Below are 19,343 nucleotides of genomic sequence, written 5' to 3'. Positions count from 1 at the left end.
GGAAAGAGTTCTGGAAATCACCTAGTGCATCACCCTTAGTTTGGGCCAGGGAAGAATAAAACTAAGACGACGATGAGAAACAAAAGACTATGGCTATGCCGGGAACCAAAGAGAAGCAACCAAAATATACCTCCAGAAATGCACAAGGACCAAATGACAAGGTCTGCCTCGCAGCCGTGGCTGCTACGAAGCCGAGAGTGTTTTCGATCGATGGGACCCACCTGCGTTTCAGAGACTCATCAGGAGGTTAAATAAAGAGGCCACTCCTTCTTGGACTTTAATTTTAAACTTTGGACAAGATTCAGGACAATTGCAGTGCCTTTAAAGCGATTCCTTGTTTTTTATGAAAGGAAGCTGTCCTCGAGGAAAACAAACACACAAAAAACTCCTCAATCTCAAGACATGAAAGACGATGTGAATGCGTCCTAACTCCGAGTGGAGTCTTGCAGGAGATGGAAGGTGAATCAGGGCATCTAGCAAGGCTCTGCAACAGTCCTGTCACCAAGGCTGTAGGCACGGGCAAAAAAGAGCATACTCGTCTGTTTCTCACCACAAAGTGGTGAAAGTGGAAACACAAGAAACAGAATGGGAGAAAACATTTGTAGATCATATAAATGATTACGGATTTCTACGTAAAATATAGGAAGAACTCTAACAACTCAGTAATAAAAAGGACAAGGCCCCAGTTAAAAGCCGGGCGAAGGTGATTTTAAAACGGGCCAAAGACCACACGGACACCTCACTGGAGAAGATACGTAGACGGCCAAGACACATATGAAAAGATGCTCCTCATCTCTATCACCAGGGAAACGGGAATGAAAACAACAGTGAGATACCACAGCATCTCCCCCCCCGCCCCCCCAGAATGGCCAAATCCGAACACAGATATCAGCAGATGCTGGTGAAGAGACAGGGCAAGAGGACCTGTCATTCATTGCTGGTGGGAATGCAAAATGGTACAACCACTTTGGGAGGCATTTGGGCAGTTTCTTTACAAAATGAAATACACTCTTGCCATGTGATCCAGCAGTCATGCTCTTTGGTACTTGCCCCAAGGAACTGAAAAGTTATGTCCATACAAACACCTGCACGTGGATGTTTACGGCAGTTTCTTCACGACTGCCGAAACTTAGAACCATCAAAATGTCCGTCAGGAGGTGAACAGATAAATAATTTGTGGTGCATCCGTATTATGGAGTATTGTTTACTGCTAAAAAAAAAAAAAAAAGCTGTCAAGCCATGAAAAGCATTGAGGAACCTTAAATGCATATTATTAAGTGAACGAAGCTGGTCTAAAAAGGCCGTATGACATACAAATACAGGACATTCTGGAAAAGGCAAAACTATGGAGACTGTAAAAGGATCAGTGGTTACCAGGGTGGGGGGAAAGGGAGGGGAGGTGAGTAAGCAGAGCACAGAGCATCTTTAGGGCAGCAAAAACACTCTGTATAGTAAATATAATGATGGATGGATGTCATTACGCATTTGTTCAAGCCACAGAATGTACAGCACCAAGCGTGGACCCTAAGGTAAACTACGGACTTTGGGGGATTATGTTGTGTCAATGTAGGTTCATCCTTGGTACAAAGTATACCATTCTGGTGAGTAATGTCGACGATGGTGGAGGCTATGTATGTTTGGGGCCAGGGAGTGTATAGGAAATCTCTGTACCTTCCTCCCAGTTTTGTTGTAAACCCAAACTGTTCTAAAATAATCAAGTCTTCAGGAAAATGAGCAAAGGGCGTGAATAGATATTCCTCCAAAGAAGATACACAAACCATGAGATTTATGATAAGCCCATGAGAAGATACACAACATCAAAAGACACCAGACAAATCAAAAGCACCGTGAGATGCTACACACCCACTAGGATGGCTAGAAGCAAAATGTCAGACAATAACAAGCGTTCGGGAGGATGTGGAGAAACTGAGAAGAAAAACTCGTAACTTCTGGTGGAATTGTAAAATGTACGGTCACTCTGGCAAGTGGTCTGGCAGTTCCTCAAAAGGTTAACTTATAGACTTGCCATATGAGCAATTCTACGTCTAGGTTTATACCCAAGAGAAATAAAAACACACATCCCTATAAACACCTGTATATGAATGTTCACAGTGGCATTATTCACAATAGCCCCAAATGGAAGTATCCCAAACGTCCGTCGACTTGATAAATGAATACAGACAACACGGTATATCCACCAAAGAGAATATTATTCAGCCATAAAACGTTGATGAGCCCTGAAAACAGTATGCCAAGTGGAAGAAGCTAGACACAAAAGGATACATCTTGTGTGATCCCGTTTCCATGAAATGTCCAGAAAGGGCAAATCCATAGATACAGAACGTAGACTGGAGGCTGGCAGAGGAATAGGGGAAGGGAGAATGGAGGGGGACTGCTAACGTATATGGAGTTTCTTTTTGGGGTGATAAGCATGTTCTAAAATTAATCGTGGCAATGGTTGCACAGCCCCGTGAATATCCTAAAAAAAAAACAGAGCTGAACTCTTTACACAGGTGAACTGTGTGGTCCGTTAACTCCATTTCAATGAAGCTGTGATTTAAAAAAAACTCTATGCTCCTTAAAACCTTCTGAACTATAGTCCCATATATCTGTTGGTATCTATTATTAAATAGTGAGGGTTTTCACAAAAATATTAGTAGCTGTTGTGTTTGGTGGCACTGCAGATGACTTTTAAAATTATTTCTCTTGTTCTTTTTTTTTTGGGGGGGGGGGGACTGATTTTTCTTAAGCAAATACATGCTAAAAATGTTATAAAAGGAAACTGGCCAGGTTTTACAAATGCCTGCTTAGAGCCTTTCAGACCAAATGCTCAACGCACCTACTTGATACGATGGATGCCTTTGGCCTTTGACATTTGACATTCTTGCAATATTTGTTCTCAGAGCCCATTACATCACTACAGACAATGATTACGCTCTCTGCCTAAACATTTCAGCTCCTGCCTCTGAAACGGGCATTGCTCTACCCTCCTTGCGTGGTGGCGGGGAGGATTAAGAGGGACCCTGCATTAATCAGGACTCCACAGCATGGCAGCAACCCGGCTCGGGGGCCAAATGCTCGGCTCACCTGTCGTCTGGGTGAGGCCGCCGGATGCTGGCCTGGCGGCTGATGCTGTCCTCTCTGCCCCTCAGCAAAGTACAAGGTGCCTACGTTGCTGGGTATCGAGGGTATTTCCACACGGCCGGGATGTAAGAGTTAAGTCAAGGGCTGCTACAGATTTCCAATAAGTGTTCTCCTAGCCGACCCTCATCCAAGACTTTATACACTTTCCCCTTCTGTCTGTATATTTTCCCTAAGTGCCAAAACGAGGAAGATGCTGAAAAAAAAATAATAGGGACCCACTCTCCCTTTTCCTATGGTGCATGATTCTCTACAGCAGAATCACTGTTTTTGGTTTTTTCTTGGAATTAGAACATCACCCCTTCACGAAGATACCTAGAACTTGGAAGTCGAACTCAGTAGGACTTGTGCCTTCTACCAACTTCTCTGTCACCCAGCAGGAGGCTTCCCAAGGGAACTGGTTTATCAGAGCCACGGAGGATGAGGTTTGAGCAACCAAGCATACAAGGAAATGTCTTAAAAAGAGTCTTGTAGCTACCTCTTTCTTAAAATCCTTGAAGGCCACACATAGAACAATCTAGATGACTTACTATATGTCCTGAGAAGTGCTAAACCAGCTCTGAAAATAACAGTCCTGAGTTGTGGCATTTTTTCAATGGCTTTGGTGTAAATACTGATGATTTCAAGTCATCAATGTGCTGTCACTGAACTTGAAATTGGGAGCACACATGGAACTGGACGGAGATGGTAGAAGCCCCCATGCCATGCCGTATCACACCACGAGCTGGGTGTATTTAATGACACATTGATGACAATAAAATTCTAGACCACCCAGCTCAGCAACTGTAGCAACCCAGTCCGAGCGCGTATCACTCAGGGGATTGGTGAATCGACTAAAATAGACTTCTTTAATCCTAACAGGCTCCTGTGGCCCTCAGACTCTGCCACGTGACCCATCTGTTATCGATCAGGTGTTAAGCACCCTGGGCCTGGCAGTGGGCGGTGGGGCAGATTGGTAATCTGGTCTAGTGTAGCTTAAACATTCTTCCTCCTAATGCGGCTTTTCATTAAATGCTGCTCGTTCTCTCAAATGCTCTCGTCTCTCTGTGTCTGTTTTAATTGAACTCCAATTCATTTTCCAGCGTGTGCCGGCCAGAACCATTGCTAGAGTTTCTTAACCGGCCACTTGGGCATCGAGTCCTACCCTCTCTCTTCCTTTCTCGCTGCCATCAGAGGAGTCTCCCTCCCTTCCTCCCTCCTTCCCTTCCCTTCCCTCCCTTTCTTTCTTCTCTTTCTTTTTAAAGTTTATTTATTTATTTTGAGAGAGACAGAGAGAGTGGGTGGGGGAGGGGCAGAGAGAAGGGGGGAGAGAATCCCAAGCCGGCTCCGCACTGTCAGCACAGAGCCCAACGCGGGGCTCGAACCCACGCAGTGTGAGATCGTGACCTGAGCCGAAATCAAGAGTTGGACGCCGAACCGACTGAGCCACCCAGGCACCCCGAGAGAGGAGTCTTTCTAAAGTGTCAGCCCTCCAGGCCCAGGTGACCCCGGTCCCTGCCCATCACCCACCTGCCTCCTCCCTGCAGACATGCTCATCTTCCTTTGGCACCTTCATCTCTGCTGGGACATGCTTTCTTCCCGACCTATCTGTTCCTTTCTACTCCTACTCCTTTGATCCTCAGCGTCACTTCTCCCTCACCCCCCGGGGTAGGTCAGTGTCCTGGTGGTCAATCGTGAGTGGTCAGCTTCGGCCCTTTCTGTAGCATTTGCTCTTTCCCTAGATGGGCAGCTGTGTACATATGTGCTTAGTCTTGGGTCTTTCTACTCTGAGTCAGCTCCAGGACAGGAGTCTGGTCTACAGCCCGATCCCTAGTGCTTGCAAGATGCAGGGCACAGAGGGGGATGTTCAAACACTGGCACAAGAACAGATGGAAGGCATTCAGAAAGGGCCAGTGGATTTCTGATGTCACCAAGGCAGCGACACAGGTTGTTCCTGACTTCACTCCCCCTCACCAGAAGAACAACTTACAATTATTCAAGAATAAGACACCACCGAGAGAATCTTAGACACGGAAGTGAGGCTGAAGAATGCCCCCCTACACCCCAGAGACTAAAGCAGACTGTGTTAGAAGGGCAGGAGAAGTGACCACACATTGACCACGTTGCCTCTCCCCCAGGCCAGCGCAACACCATGCAGACAGGTCTCCCCTGAGCCTCTGGTTCCTCCAGTGGGAACCCAGTGGGAAAAATCAACCCCCATCGGTACTGTGGGTCACTTCTCAGAAGCTGCTACTCTGATCTCGTACCATGGGGACTGCAGGTCAATCGGTGGGGCCCAATCACTGGGAATCTGACTGTGATGGAGGAGGGGGGAGGGGCTTGATGCAACCAGCACACAGATCTTGGCAGATTAAGTTCAGACCAAGCAGTAATCCCAAGCAGTGGCTTTGTTCCTCTGCAGAATCAGGTGGGAGATGCGCTCTGACCAGGGAATTTGGCACTATACACATCTGCCTGATCCAGATCTGCGAGTGAGTTTTGCCAGCCCTAGAGCTCAGTTTGCCCACGCCCAGGCAAAGTGGCTGAGTCTCAGCCCCACCTGCTGTGGAGAGTGCCTTCCAGGCCCCATCCGACCAGAGGGCTGGTGACAACTTCTGGAGGCTGTGTAGCTCAGAGCACTCCAGCCAAGAGGTGGCCAGGCAGAACTGACCGCCCCCCAAGCAAAGCCGGTACTTAGCATGGAATGTTCCTGGGCTATGTACGGGCAGGGGGATTATTCACAGCCAAAGCTGAGGGCAGCGCCTGGCGCCTCCCAACTGGAAAGGCTGTTTGGGAAATTAAGAGGAGCCTGGAGTGTCCCCTCCTCTTCCCACCCAGAGAAGGAGGCTGAGACAGAGCCCCACCCACTGTGAAGAATGTTTACAGGCCCCATCTGACCAGAAGGGCTGGAGACAATTCCTAGAAGCTGTCTGGCCCACCGGCCCTCAAGCTGAGAGGCAGGTGGGGAGGGCTGACGGTTTGCAGAACAAAACCAGTGGCTTGTTTGGCCAGAGAACTTGGGGCTTGCGTCAGCTTGAGTTAAGACAACAAAGAGCTTTACCAGCTTTATAGCTGTGTCTCCTGCAGTGCGTGGGCAGGGAATCTAATTCATAGCCCTGCTCATTGCTGAATGCAGCCTTCAGCATATCTGACCAGGGAACCTAATCAGAGCATATGGGAAGCTGGGAAGCCCATTCAATAGCCCTACATACAGTGGCCCTTGAACAGAGAGCCCAGCCTGTGGTTTCCCCCATCGGCAGAGTGACTCCAGAGGCCTCATCTGAGCAGGGAGGTCAGGGCATACTCTGGCCTGATGCAGGTTCCCAAAGAATGAGATGTACAGGCCCCAGGTCCTGGCCTGTTGCCCTCCCAGGATGGGCAGGCTAATTTATAACACCCTCTACTGAATATAGGACCCAGTTCTAACCACTTAGTAGGACTGACCAGAGATTCCGGGCAATCATGGAGCCCATGCTACAGAAACACTTGGGCAGTGAAAGAAACCAGTAGTCCTATCCAGTCAGTGGCACTCCTCACCTCCTTATCCTTGTCTTCAGAGCTCAAACACAACACTGGCCTCACCTAAGAACAGAACATACAGCACACCCTACCCACCCACGGACATCACTAGCAGAAATACTCGGAAACCTAAACTGAGCTGATTAGTGAAGATCTGTCTGTGCCAAAGCAAACCTGTAAAGTCCAGAAGAGGAGTCCCATTACTCAAATGCACATTTACCAATGTAAGGAATCAAAGGTCATGCAAAATCTGATATGATTTTATAATATGGCACCACCAAAGGAAACTAATAAAGCTCCAACAACTGACCCTAAAAAAAAAAAAAGGACAACCGTGCACTGTCAGACAAAGAATTCAGAATAATCTTCTTAAGGAAGCTTGGTGAACTGCAAGAAAACACACACAGACAACAGAATGGAATTAGGAAGACAAGGCACGAACAAAATAAGAAGTTTGAAGAGGAAATAGCAACCACCAACCAACCAACAGACAAATAAGCAAAGAAACACACAGAAATCTGAGAGCTGAAAAATACTGTAACTGAAGAATTCCATAGAATTTCAAAAAGACTGGACCAGGCAGAAGAAGCTATCAGTGGCCCAGAGGATAGGACATTGGAAATCACCCAGTTGGAAGAGCAAAAAGAGGAAAGAATGCAAAAGTGAAGAAAGCCTACGGGAATTATGGAACACATGGAAAAGAAACAATATTCACATTATGGGAATTCCAGGAAGGAAGGAAAACGAGAACGGGTCAGAAAGTATATTTAAAGCAATAATGGCTAAAACTTTCCCAAACCTGGGTAGAGACATGGACATCCAGATCCATGAGGTTCAAAGGATCCCAAACAGGCTGAACCTGAATCGGGCTACACAGAGATATATTTAAACTGTCAAAAGTCAAAGACAAAGAGTTTTAAGGGTAGCAAGAGAGAGAGGTTATATTCAAGGGTGTCCTCACAAGACTAACAGTGATTTCTCAACAGAAACTCTTCAGGCCAGGAGAGAATGGAATGACACACTCAATATATTGAAAGAAAACAAGCGTTAACCAAGAATCCTACACATGGCAAAGCTGTCCTTCAGAAACAAAGGAGAGATAAAGACTTTCACAAATAAAAGATGAAGGCGTTCATTACTACCAGACTTGCCTGACAAGGAATACTTAAAGGAGTTCTGTGTGGAAGTAAAAGAATGCTAATTCAATTAACAATGTAAAAGACCTGTAAATCTCACTGGTAATGGTAAATACATAGTCATAGTTACATTCAGCAATATGGTATCAGTAGTACACAATTCATTTACGACTCTAGTTTAAGAGTTAAAAAAAAAATGAAGTAAAACTAACCATTCTACAACAATCGAAGTTACACAGTATAAAAAAATCATGTAAATTGGGAACAGCAATAACCTAAAATGTGAGAGGGAGAAGTGAAAGTATAAAGATTACAAATTCTACTGAACTGAAGTTATCAGTTTAAAATAGTGTTCTATAAGTTTAAAGTATTCTATGTAACCCTCATGGTAACCATAAGGGAAAATTCTATAGTAATTATACAAAAGAACATGATAAAAAAGTTAAAGCATGCTGATGTCAAATATCAAAACACACAAAAAACCAGGATTAAGAAACAAGGAAAATCAGAACTACAAAACATCTGGAAAACATTAACAAAATGGCAATAGTAAGTCCTTACCTATCAAGAGTTCCTTTAAATGTAAATGGATTAAATTCTCCAATCAAAAGATACAGAATGCCTGAATGGATACAACAAATAAAAATGAAAAAAACAAAAAAACAAGATCCAACAATATGTTGCTTAGTCCATCAGTGGATGGAATATTCACACACACACACACACACACACACACACACACAAACGCATACACTCTACACACACACATATGTAAACATATTATTCAGCCATCAAAAAGCAAAGAAATCCTACCATTTGTAGTAACATGGACGGACCCTAAAGGCATCATGCTAAGTGAAATAAGTAAGACAGAGATCTCATTTACATGTAAAATCTAAAAAAAAAATTATAGACAAATTTATAGAAAAAGAGATCAGATTTGTGGTTATCAGAGGCAGCAGCAGGGAAGGTGGTGAGTGGGTGGGACTGGAGAGAGTTGGTCAAAAAGGCACAAAATTCCAGTTATAAGATCAATAAGTACTAGGGATGTAATGGACAGCATGAAGACTGTAGCTAACATTGCTGTAATGATATATAGTAAAATTGTGAACGAAAAAATCTAAGAGTTATCATCAAAAGGATATTTTTTCCCTTTCTTCTTTTTCTTCTTCTTTTTTATTGTATCTGTATGCGAAGATGGATATATTGGCTAAACCTACTGTGGTAATCATTTCACAATATATATAAATTAAGCCATCATGCTGTAAGCCTTAAACTTATACAGTGATGTGTGTTGATTATTTCTTGATAAAAGAAAGAAAAAGATATTTCCCCACTGAAATGCAGATAAAAGGCTGGGCCAGAATTGGTACCCAGGGAGAAAAAAGGAAGGATGGGGGAAAGACCTATATTTAAACCCCTTGACTGCTACCCACCATCCACAATGGGAGTTCTCAACCCTGAATGCTCACAGGATTATTTGAAAATATAGATGCTGAAGTCCCACCTCAGAACAACTAAATAATCTTGGGGTCTGAGGCACGCCTGGGTACCTATAGTCCTAAAGAGCATCCCTGGTGATTCTGCTGCAGAGAATCAATAGGATAAACTCAATGTGTCCCAACCTCTCTCCTCCAAACCACCTCTCATGTCCCTGTCTTCTATAACCAGCTTTACAATGCAGATGCTCTCTTTCCACTTCTCCCTCCCTTTGGTCCTCACTTCAAGACCCAGATCAGATACACCCTTCTCTAAGAAGACTTTCCTGATTCTCCAAGGCAGAGCTGCTGTCTTTCATGCTTCCGTCAACACTGTGTGTATGTAAAACCTAGGTTGGCATGTGTAGTTCCCAAAGTATGTTTCATGGAACACTAGGTACTAGGGTGGGGGCTACAGGAAATGGGAAATGTTCCACAACATATATCACCCCCCTTGAAGATCCACAAGATACATTTAGCTTATGAGAGCCTCTGGGAAGACCTACAATAAGAATGAAAACAACACAAAACAAAAACCTGCTGAAACTGATTTACCCCACTGTCTCTTACACTTATTGATCACAGACCCCCTTCCCCCAGCCCAATACTATACAGTGGGAGTCGCTGTCATTACAAGCATACTTTGGAGGTATTCCAGTGGTTCTAGACCACTGCAATAAAGAGAAGATCACAAATAAAGGCAGTCAGATGAATTTTTTGGTTTCCCAGTGCATATAAAAGTTATGTCCACACTATATACACTGTGCTCTATTAAGTGTAGTCTGGTAAGTACTGTCTAAAAAACGTACCTATGTTAATTAAAAATACTTTATTGCTAAAAAAAACAATGCTAACCATCATCTGAGCTTTCAGTGAGTCCCAGTCACTGACCACCATATCAAATATAACAATATTTGGTATTATTGGTGATGAGACCACCGTAACAAATATAATAATGAAAAAGTTTCAAATATCGTGATAATTACCCAAATGTGACAGCAGCACGGAGCGCGCAAATGCCGTTGGAAAAAGGGTGCCTAGAGACTTGCTCGATGCAGGTTTGCCACAAAATTTCAATTTGTTAAAAACAAAAACAAAAACCGCAGTATCAGCAAAGAGCAATAAAGCAAGGCACAAAAAAACGAGGTATGCCTGTTTGAGCTTTCCATTCTTGCTACTTGGCAAACTTTTAGCATCAGTACGTGTTTCTTGAACAAATCACTGAATACTTATTTTGTTCCCTCTTAGGACTTTTTTTTTTCCGAAAAGGCTGAACAGTTGGGGTGTCTGGTGTTTTTTTTTTCAAAATATTTGCCCAACAGGGGATGCTGAGTTCCTGCTCCCCTCCTATAAAGACCAACCCTACAGCAGTGAAGATACTGGAGACTGCCACTGTCATTAAGGTCTTATTGTCTCATCCAACCCAGTTTCCCCGGAACAGTTTCATCTTTGAAAAGAAACACATAATCCAGGTAATCAACATGGAAATGAGCGAAATATCTTCGCAAGAACTAATTTCCTAGTTAGCAGCAAAAGGTGCTTATCAACGTATCTGAATACCTACTGATGGCTCTCCTTGATGGTTCCTTTCCTTCTCTAAGCCACTCAGCTGCCAGAGCTGACATTTGTCAGATTAATCACCTACTAAACATCTCGCCAATGCCCCTGGAGTTCAAGTGGGTTTCCATATGCCAACACATCTTCCTGTATTTATACTTACAGTATATCACAGGTGAAGGAAAGACCTGGCAGGGATTTCTAACAGCTCATTATTAATTATGGCCGTAGTCTGCATAGCTTATCAGAGGAATAAATCTACTTGATCTTGTTAAGAATAAAAAAGGTGGGCACCGTTCAGCTGCCTCTGTTTTTCTGGTTGGTCTTTCAACACAACAGATGTGTTATTGCTGCAAACATGCTCACATTAAAACCTGATGCTGGTTCTTTTGAAATTTCTTTCTCCTCAAATCAATGGTATTGAGTCAAGGTCAATGAAGATTCCAAAGCATGTCTGCAAACACTCATTGTACAGGGACTGCCCGACTCTGTGGGTGAGCCACAGCAGGCACGTGGCCTGATTTTATAACCTAAAGGTCTGCTGAGCTGTCACCCTCCACCCTAGGGTCCTCCATGACTGAGAGAGCTACTCCCTCCCTTCTGCACCTACCCCTTTACCCACACCCCCTCCTGTTATTCATTCACTCATTTGTTCACTGATTCATTAAATGCTAATTGAGCACTTCCTAGGTGCCAAGCACCGTACTGGTGGGTAAGGACTGATGAAGATTCCCTTCCTTCTTTTTTTTTTTTTTTGTGTTTAATTTTTTAAATGTTTATTTATTCTTGAGAGAGAGACAGACAGAGACAGAGTGTGAGTAGGGGAGGGTCAGAGAGAGAGGGAGACACAGAATCCGAAGCAGGCTCCAGGCTCCGAGCTGTCAGCACAGAGCCTGACGCGGGGCTCGAACTCACAAACTGTGAGATCCTGACCTGAGCCGAAGTCGGACACTTAACCGACTGAGCCACCCAGGTGCCCCACGAAGATTCCCTTCTTACCTAAACTCTAGCCAGGCTCCTCTGGGCCCTCAGTTAGGCCTCAACCTTGGCCTATAAAGACCTGAGCCAACACAAACACAGTGTCTAACATCTCAAGCCTACATCTCTGGGATGACCAGTGCCCATATGAGAAGACTCAAGGCTTCCAGAAGAACTGACTCTGTTCCAGCCAATACCTGAAGATACCTTCTCCAACCTCTGTGGGAGGGTAGGAGCCTAACTTGGTAAGTACCAGTTATCAAACCTGGATTGGTTTTATATAAGCTGACGCCCCTCCTTCCTGCTTTTTGCAATTTTCCCCTTCCTTGACTCTACTATGCCCTCTCCCTACCCCCTCCTTCTCCTTTTCAATCACGCAATCACCTCTGCACAAATCTGAGTGGAGCTCAGCAGTTTCTGCTACTGTCAGCAGTCACTGAATAAAACCTGATTTGGGGCGCTTGGGTGGCTCAGTTGGTTAAGCGTCCAACTTCGGCTCAGGTCATGATCTCACTGTTTCTGGGTTCGAGCCCCGCATCAGGCTCTGTGCTGACAGCTCAGAGTCTGGAGCCTGTTTCAGATCCTGTGTCTCCCTTCCTCTCTGCCCCTCCCTCACTCACACTCTTTCTCTAAAAAATAAATAAACATTAAAAAAGAGAAACCTGTTTTAACTAATGCCTGGCCGTGTTTATCTCTGACCAGCTAAAGTCTCTGCCCTCCTGGGGCTTACATTTCAGTGGGGAGCCAGACGATGAGCAAGTTAAAGGAGGCAGTGGGGTGATGTCTAGGTCCGTGGGTGTCAGGGGTGGTCTCCTTGAGAATGTGAAAATTGAGCTGGAAACTGAAGAATAAGCCATGCTTTGGAGAACTGGTTGAAGAAAGTTCCAGCTACAGGGGACGCAAGACAAGGCAGACGGTGTGACCAGAAGGGATCGAGCGGGAGGCCCACTGAGAGATGAATTTGGAAAAGCAGGTAGGAACCCACACCACATTGACCGGAGACCTTGATAAATCTGGATTTTAAAAAAACATTCCCTTGTTTTCTTCTGTCCCCTGCCAGGGTCATGCTTGGGAGCCCAAAGAGGGGGAGATTTGAGGGAAAAAAGTCAAGTTTCCATCAAGAAACTGTCCTGTGGAAATTCGGTGGAAATAAGGCAAGAAATGAATTTGTAATGTGGTGCTCAGGATCATTCTGGAGGGAACGGGAGGAGGCTGAGCTGGTCTGTGACTTCTCTGACAAGGACCATCCTGGCAACTGCTCATGGGGGTGCTTGGCCTGGAGAGCGGCAGGACAAAGGAAGACGACGCAGGTGGGGCAAGGATTCTGACCACGCGTGTCCTCTGGTCGCTCCTTCCCACGTATTCACTTGCTTCCAAGGTGTGGTTGGTCTTCCTCATCCTCCTCAGGGCCGTGTGTGGTTTTCAGAGGCAGGGATGCTGAGCCGCTGCTGTACCCTCGCTCAGAAAGAAGCGTCTGAGGTGGTGCTCACCGGAAGGCTGGGAGGAGGGACGCAGGAAGTTTGAGCCAAGAGTGGCTCCCATTATGTGTGTTCTTTCCAACCCCACAGAAGGCTGTTATCTGTCTTTCTAATTGCTTCTCTGTAGGACTGGGCATGGGGTGGGCTAACATTAACAGAAACGGGGAAATGGGTTAAAAAGTGCCAGAACTGGAACATTCTGAGACCAGGATGTGCTGGAGGAAATAGGTGAGTCACCTTCTTCTATCACAGGGTCTGGAGATGTCCAGACAGTCTCCCACACTGGTGCCCACGTCCATTCCTAAGCCCCAAAGGGGTCTTGCTGCTCATTCATTTTGCTTTCCTGGTCTGGAATTCTCTCTTCTTCTCCAGTTGAGTTGCTTCTTGACAACCCTGTGCTTACGTGGGCATGGCTGGGTGGTTTTCCTTCTACCCAGGAGGTTGGAAACGTTAGGGAGAGCATCCGATTTAAAAACTGGTGCGGTCGGGGGCGACTGCGTGGCTCAGTCAGTTAAGTGTCTGACTCTTGGTTTTGGCTCAGGTCATGATCTCACGGTATTGTGGGTTCGAGCCCCGCGTTGGGCTCTGTGCTGATGGCATGGGGCCTGCTTGGGATTCCCTTTCTCCCTCTCTCTCTCTCTCTCGCCCCTCCCCTGCTCACACTGTCTCTGTCTCTCTCAAAAATAAAAATAAACTTAAAAAAATATATTTAGAACTGGCGTGGTGGTTGGCTCCCTGCTTCCTGGCACAGTGTGGGGTCGGCAGGCAATGGCTGGGGCCCCTGCAGAGGTGCTGATGGAAAGCCTGGGGACCCACCACTGATTTTCCCTTCCTGGTGGACCACTTGCTATGAGAGTCGGGCCAATTCCCTTGGAATCCAGAGCCAGAAGGGGCGGCTCCCCAAGGGAGAAGAGGAAGTTGGAGATGAGGAAGGAGGCATGAGAGGGAAGCGGGAGCCAGAGCCAGCCCAGAGAGCAGACGGAGCCGAGGCAGAAGGCAAGAGCTTCCAAAACCGGAGCGTGTCTCACCCGGGGCTCATCCCAGGCCCCCCGCCACGCTGTCTCATGAAGGGGTGCTGTAGGCTGACGTGAGGCATGTTCATAAAGCACCCAGCACAGCACTTTGCACTAACAAGTCACTACTGTTACTGCTGTTATTTAAAATAACTGCCGAAATGGTGGCCTCATGACTGCACTCGAGATGTGCGTCAACAGGACAGAGTATCTGAGACCAGGGCGATGGGGAAGCGTCAATACCATGGCCAGTGATCCCGATGGCATGTCTACCCCCTATCTGCCAGTGGCCACTTCCTAGTGTCAGGACATCGCATCTCAGCTCAAACAGGGTGTCAGCCTGGCCCACGGAGAGAATCGGAAAGACTAGGAGGACAGAGCAGGGCTAGGGGAGGGCACCCTGCCTGACCCGCCCTCTGAGCGGAGGCCAAGTCAGCCCTATGCTTGGGTCTTGCTAAGCACCCACCGAGACATGGCTTCTGTCCCTACACCGGCTGCTTGCTGGCCACGTCTTCAAAACCAAGTGCTGGTCAGTCTGAAGTCTGCTTAGTGGTAACAACCAAACTCTGGAGCATCTGGCCATTACTGTGCGATGGCACCTTCGAGCAATGCTTCAGAGCAAGGCAGGAATATGAATGCAGTGTGCCTGCAGAGTTGATCCGCACCCTACTAGTGATCTACGCGCCAAACACCTGCAGGAGAGAGCGTGAGCTGGCGGCCTCCCCGTGGCCATGAGGACTGCTGGGGCCCTTCCCTGTGCCTCTTTTCATCTCTGTCAGCGGGGACCTCCTGTAAAATGCCGCCCTCATGCCAAGTGTCCGCACGGCACCCAGCCTATGTTAGCAAGAATGGAAGACAGGGGGCTCTGTCTTTTCCCAGACAGCGGAAATTAAAACCAGCAGGACACCACGAGTTGTTCAGCCAGGAGAGGGACCAAAGAATCAAGGCTAGAGTCAAAAGGGGGAATCTCGTCTTCCTGTGGCACTGACAGTGTGACCAGGTACTAAAACCACTACCAGCGTGGACCTGGGATTCAGCGGGTACTCGGACACTGGCACGATCAGTGGTGCCAAGTGTTAAATATCTTCAGAATGAACACCTGAGGCGCACACTGGAGGGTTCCCCAAATATCCCCTCCCAAGCCCCCGCCACCCCTGCCAAAGCAGGATGGGCTTTGCACAGTGGCCCTGGGGGTAGCACTGGGCCTCCAGGACAGAAGTCGCTCCAGGGGCTCCCCTTGTGACAGCCCCACGGGCTCCCTGAACAGACCCACACACACCCTGCCAAGCTAGAGGCACGTTCTAGCCGAGAGTCCCAGCTCAGGGCAAGGACTAATTAACTGAGTAATAGATAGACTCTCTAGAATGGCCTCATTTAAAAGTTATAAGATGAGGGTTGCCTGGGTGGCTCAGTTGGTTAAGCATCTGACTTTGGCTCAGGTCATGATCTCACGGTTCATGGGGTCGAGCCCGCATCAGGCTCTGTGCTGGCAGCGGGATTGGGATTCTCTCTCTCTCTCTCTCCCCCCCCACACCCCCACCTCGTGCTTTCTAAGAAATAAAAAAATAAACTTCAAAAAAGGTATACAATGAAATACATTTGCTGGGTCATGCCCAAGTTGGTTCTCTGGTGAATGCTTCTCTGACTTCGCATGGACAGCAAATACCCAGGGATCTTGTCAAAACGCTGATTCTGATATGGCAGGTCTATGTGGGACCAGCCCCCAAGCTTTGGCCCTTCTAGCAAGCCCCCAAGGCAATGTCAGAGCTGTTGGTTTGAGGATCACACTTGGGGTAGCAAGGAACTCTTACCGTAGAGCGGAGCCTGGTTTACATCAGACTCTGGATAAATGGTTACTTGTGTGCTATTGTCCTTGTTCCTCACCTGGACCGTGGAGCTGTATGCTTAGTCCCCTTGGAGGGACAAATGAGCACAGGCCCTAGAAGTCAAGCATCAGCCTGTGGGTCATTCTGGAGCCAGGATGAGCATCAGCGTCTACTGAACTATCTTCTCTAGCCATGCCTGTGGCTGCACGAATGGGTCCCCTCTCTGTGCCCAACGCTATGCAACGGGCATCGTGGGACGTGTTGATGAAAAAGACAAAATGGCGGGCCTTAAAAATTCAAAATATTAAAAGCTCCTGCCCTGAAGATTCACCTCTCAGTTTTTCTCCATCAGGGCTAAAAATTAAAGCCATAGGTCCAAAAGCTTGTATAGGCTCCGCGTATGCTCTGTCACAGAAGCCACGAAGTTGCATAAACTTTCCGAAGCATGCAACGTAGTTTGAATACTTAACACATCAAGCTTACTCAGAGGAAGAGTCTTTTGCTATGAGATTGAATATTTATGTAATAAGGTCCTGTTTTCCGTGAAAGGCAGAACCTACCAGTAAGCTGAATGACAGCGACAAGGGATGACCATTAGGGCTCACGAATGACCCAGTGACTGATGATACAGGACACAGCAGTAGAAGACACATAAAACCATGTTGTGTGACAGCAGAGAATGAACTAGAAAAACAACACCCTTAAAAACATCTAGATACATTTTCGTAACATCTAACACACAGGCAATTAACAAATATACATCTGAACTGATGACCCTTTTTGTTGTAGCTGATGCCTCTTAACATTATACTGATGAAAGCAGATTAACAGATAAATAGAAATAATAAATTGTGAACTGCTCTGCCTAGGCCCAGGACTCAGGAAGTATTCAATGAAGCAATGTTTTTAACCACAAATAAATGGATGGACGGATGAAAGCATGAGCGGGGCACTCTCGTAGCTTTGTGGATGGGCCTACGATGTGGCATTCTGTACTTAAGCTAGAAGTTTTATAAATATGAGACAAACACATTCGTATGGCCACAATCACCATTAAATAACGGGCCCTACATCCCATTTTAAAATTAAAACATACCATTCTGAGGTATTTACACATAAAAATACGTATTTTCTTAAGAGAATTGTTTCTCTGACAAATCAGACGAAACCAGGGAAAAGACTGATAGATAACTTGGATTACATAAAAATAAAAATGTTTGCAGTTCTTTAAAAACACCCCAAGCAAAGCAGGAAGACAAATACATTGGGAAAATTATGCAAATTATAACCCAAAGAGCTCATATCATTAATATAAAAAGGGGTTCTGTCAATAGAAAAACAAAAGACCAACAATTTTATACAAAATAGGCTAGAGTATAATCAGGTAGTTCATAGATAAAGAAATGCATATAAAATAAGGAAGTCCTGGGAAGGTCATGTCACACACAGCATGCGAGCCAGAGTTCAAATATCTGAAAGTTGCTAAGAGAGTAGATCTTAAAAGTTCTCAACACAAGAAAAAAATGGTAACCGTGTGGGGTGATGGATATTAACTAAACTTATCGTGGTGATCGTTTTGGAATATAGACATAGATCAGATCATTACGTCACACACCTTAAACTCGTACAACGTTATGTCAATTATATCTCCATAAAACTGGGGGAGAAAGAAAAGCAAGTGGCACTTAAGTATCAACTTCATGAGAGAAACGTAAATTAAAAACACACTGTCACTTACAAATTGGCAACAGTCTGGAAGCCTGACCAAGGACTGCGCTTGGCAAGGCTGTTGGGAAGCAGGCTCTGCCAGTCACTGCTGGTGGAGATGGTGTATGGTGCAAACCTATGAAGGGGTGTTGGGTATCATCCAGCAAAACGAGTATGCCTTTGCCTTCTGCTCTAATAATCGCATTCCAGCAATCAATCCCAGGAGATACCAAAAGATATTTGCACAGAATATCTGGTGTAGCACTATTTGTAACAGCAAAAGACTGGAAAGAACACAAATGTTCACCGTGAGGGGGATGGAGAGGAAACCAGGGCACGATCACATGTCAGACTCTCAAGGAGCTAAAGAAAGCAACCAGTGGTCCCTGAACCTTGACTGGTGTCTCAAAATACAGTTTCCGCATAAAAGACACAGGGCTCCTCAGAAAAATGGCTGATTCTCAGTCTGGAGCAGTTAATGTGTAAGACGATCCTGGAACACATTGTCATAGCAGAAAGCAAGCAAGCCATCAAAGAGTCAGGTCAGAAGGACACAAGATTCCTCTGGCCAAAGATGGGACTATGGAATATTGATAAAGATAGTAACTGTAAAGCATTCAAACGTATTCAAACTTATTTGGTATGTTTCACTCCATTCATTTATAAAAACACTTGGAAAGAAACTTCTTGGTTACCTTTGGAGAATGGAGCCTACTTATTATTTTTAAAAAATGATTTTAAAAACCAGGAAAGAACAGGGGTACCTGGGTGGCTCAGTTAGTTAAGCATCTGACTTCGGCTCAGGTCATGATCTCACGGTTTGTGGGTTCGAGCCCTTTGTCGGGCTCTGTGCTGACAGCTCAGAGCCCGGAGCCTGCTTTGGGTTCTGTGTCTCCCTCTCTCTCTGCCCCTCCCCTGCTCAGCTCATATTCTCTCTCTCTGTCTCTCTCTCTCAAAAATAAATAAAAATACTTTTAAAAAGTTAACAATTAATTTATCTCACCATTAGTATATGAACGATACTCCAGGAAAGTAAAACAGTTGATGAAGGGGAATTTCTCTTTACAGAAGTTGTCCGGTGAGTGAAAAAGAGAAAATAATAGAATATCCCTATTTTGCAGTCTCTGATGAATTAGTGGATTTAGATAATTCACTAATGGTTGCTAATATGTAAATAGATAACCAGACAATGTGTACCTTGTGATGAAAATACACAGAACCACATATGAATTATTCTGGCAAAACAAAAACAAAAACAAAAGCACACAGAGAATCAGACCAGAATCCAACCCAGCTCTTGTCTAATCTATTATATCTAATGATCAGCTTACATGAAGTACAGAGGATAAAGGAAGATGTCAAATGACACCACAGAGATGCCATTTGAAGAATTCAGATTGTGAAAAACCCTCTCAAGACCAATAAACTACTCTCTTCAACAAATAGATTGCAAGGCAAAAAAAAAAAAAAAAAAAAAAGAAAAGAAAAAGAAAAAGAAAAAAAATCCTGATTCAATGACCAATAGACACAG

At 45.4% G+C, this 19,343-nt stretch overlaps 1 protein-coding gene across 2 annotated transcripts in view; it reads right to left on the bottom strand.

Moving 5' to 3' along the window:
- SLC35F3 (solute carrier family 35 member F3) overlaps positions 1 to 19,343 on the bottom strand; it is a 403,416-nt gene that overhangs the window by 131,095 nt on the left and 252,978 nt on the right. The gene's annotated exons all lie outside the window — the stretch shown is intronic.

Source organism: Panthera pardus, unplaced genomic scaffold, assembly GCF_024362965.1.
Source record: "Panthera pardus isolate Hobbes unplaced genomic scaffold, ASM2436296v1 HiC_scaffold_22, whole genome shotgun sequence".
Lineage (NCBI taxonomy): Eukaryota > Metazoa > Chordata > Mammalia > Carnivora > Felidae > Panthera > Panthera pardus.
Note: the sequence above shows the minus strand (reverse complement) of the source record. Positions and strands in the feature narration are given on the sequence as shown.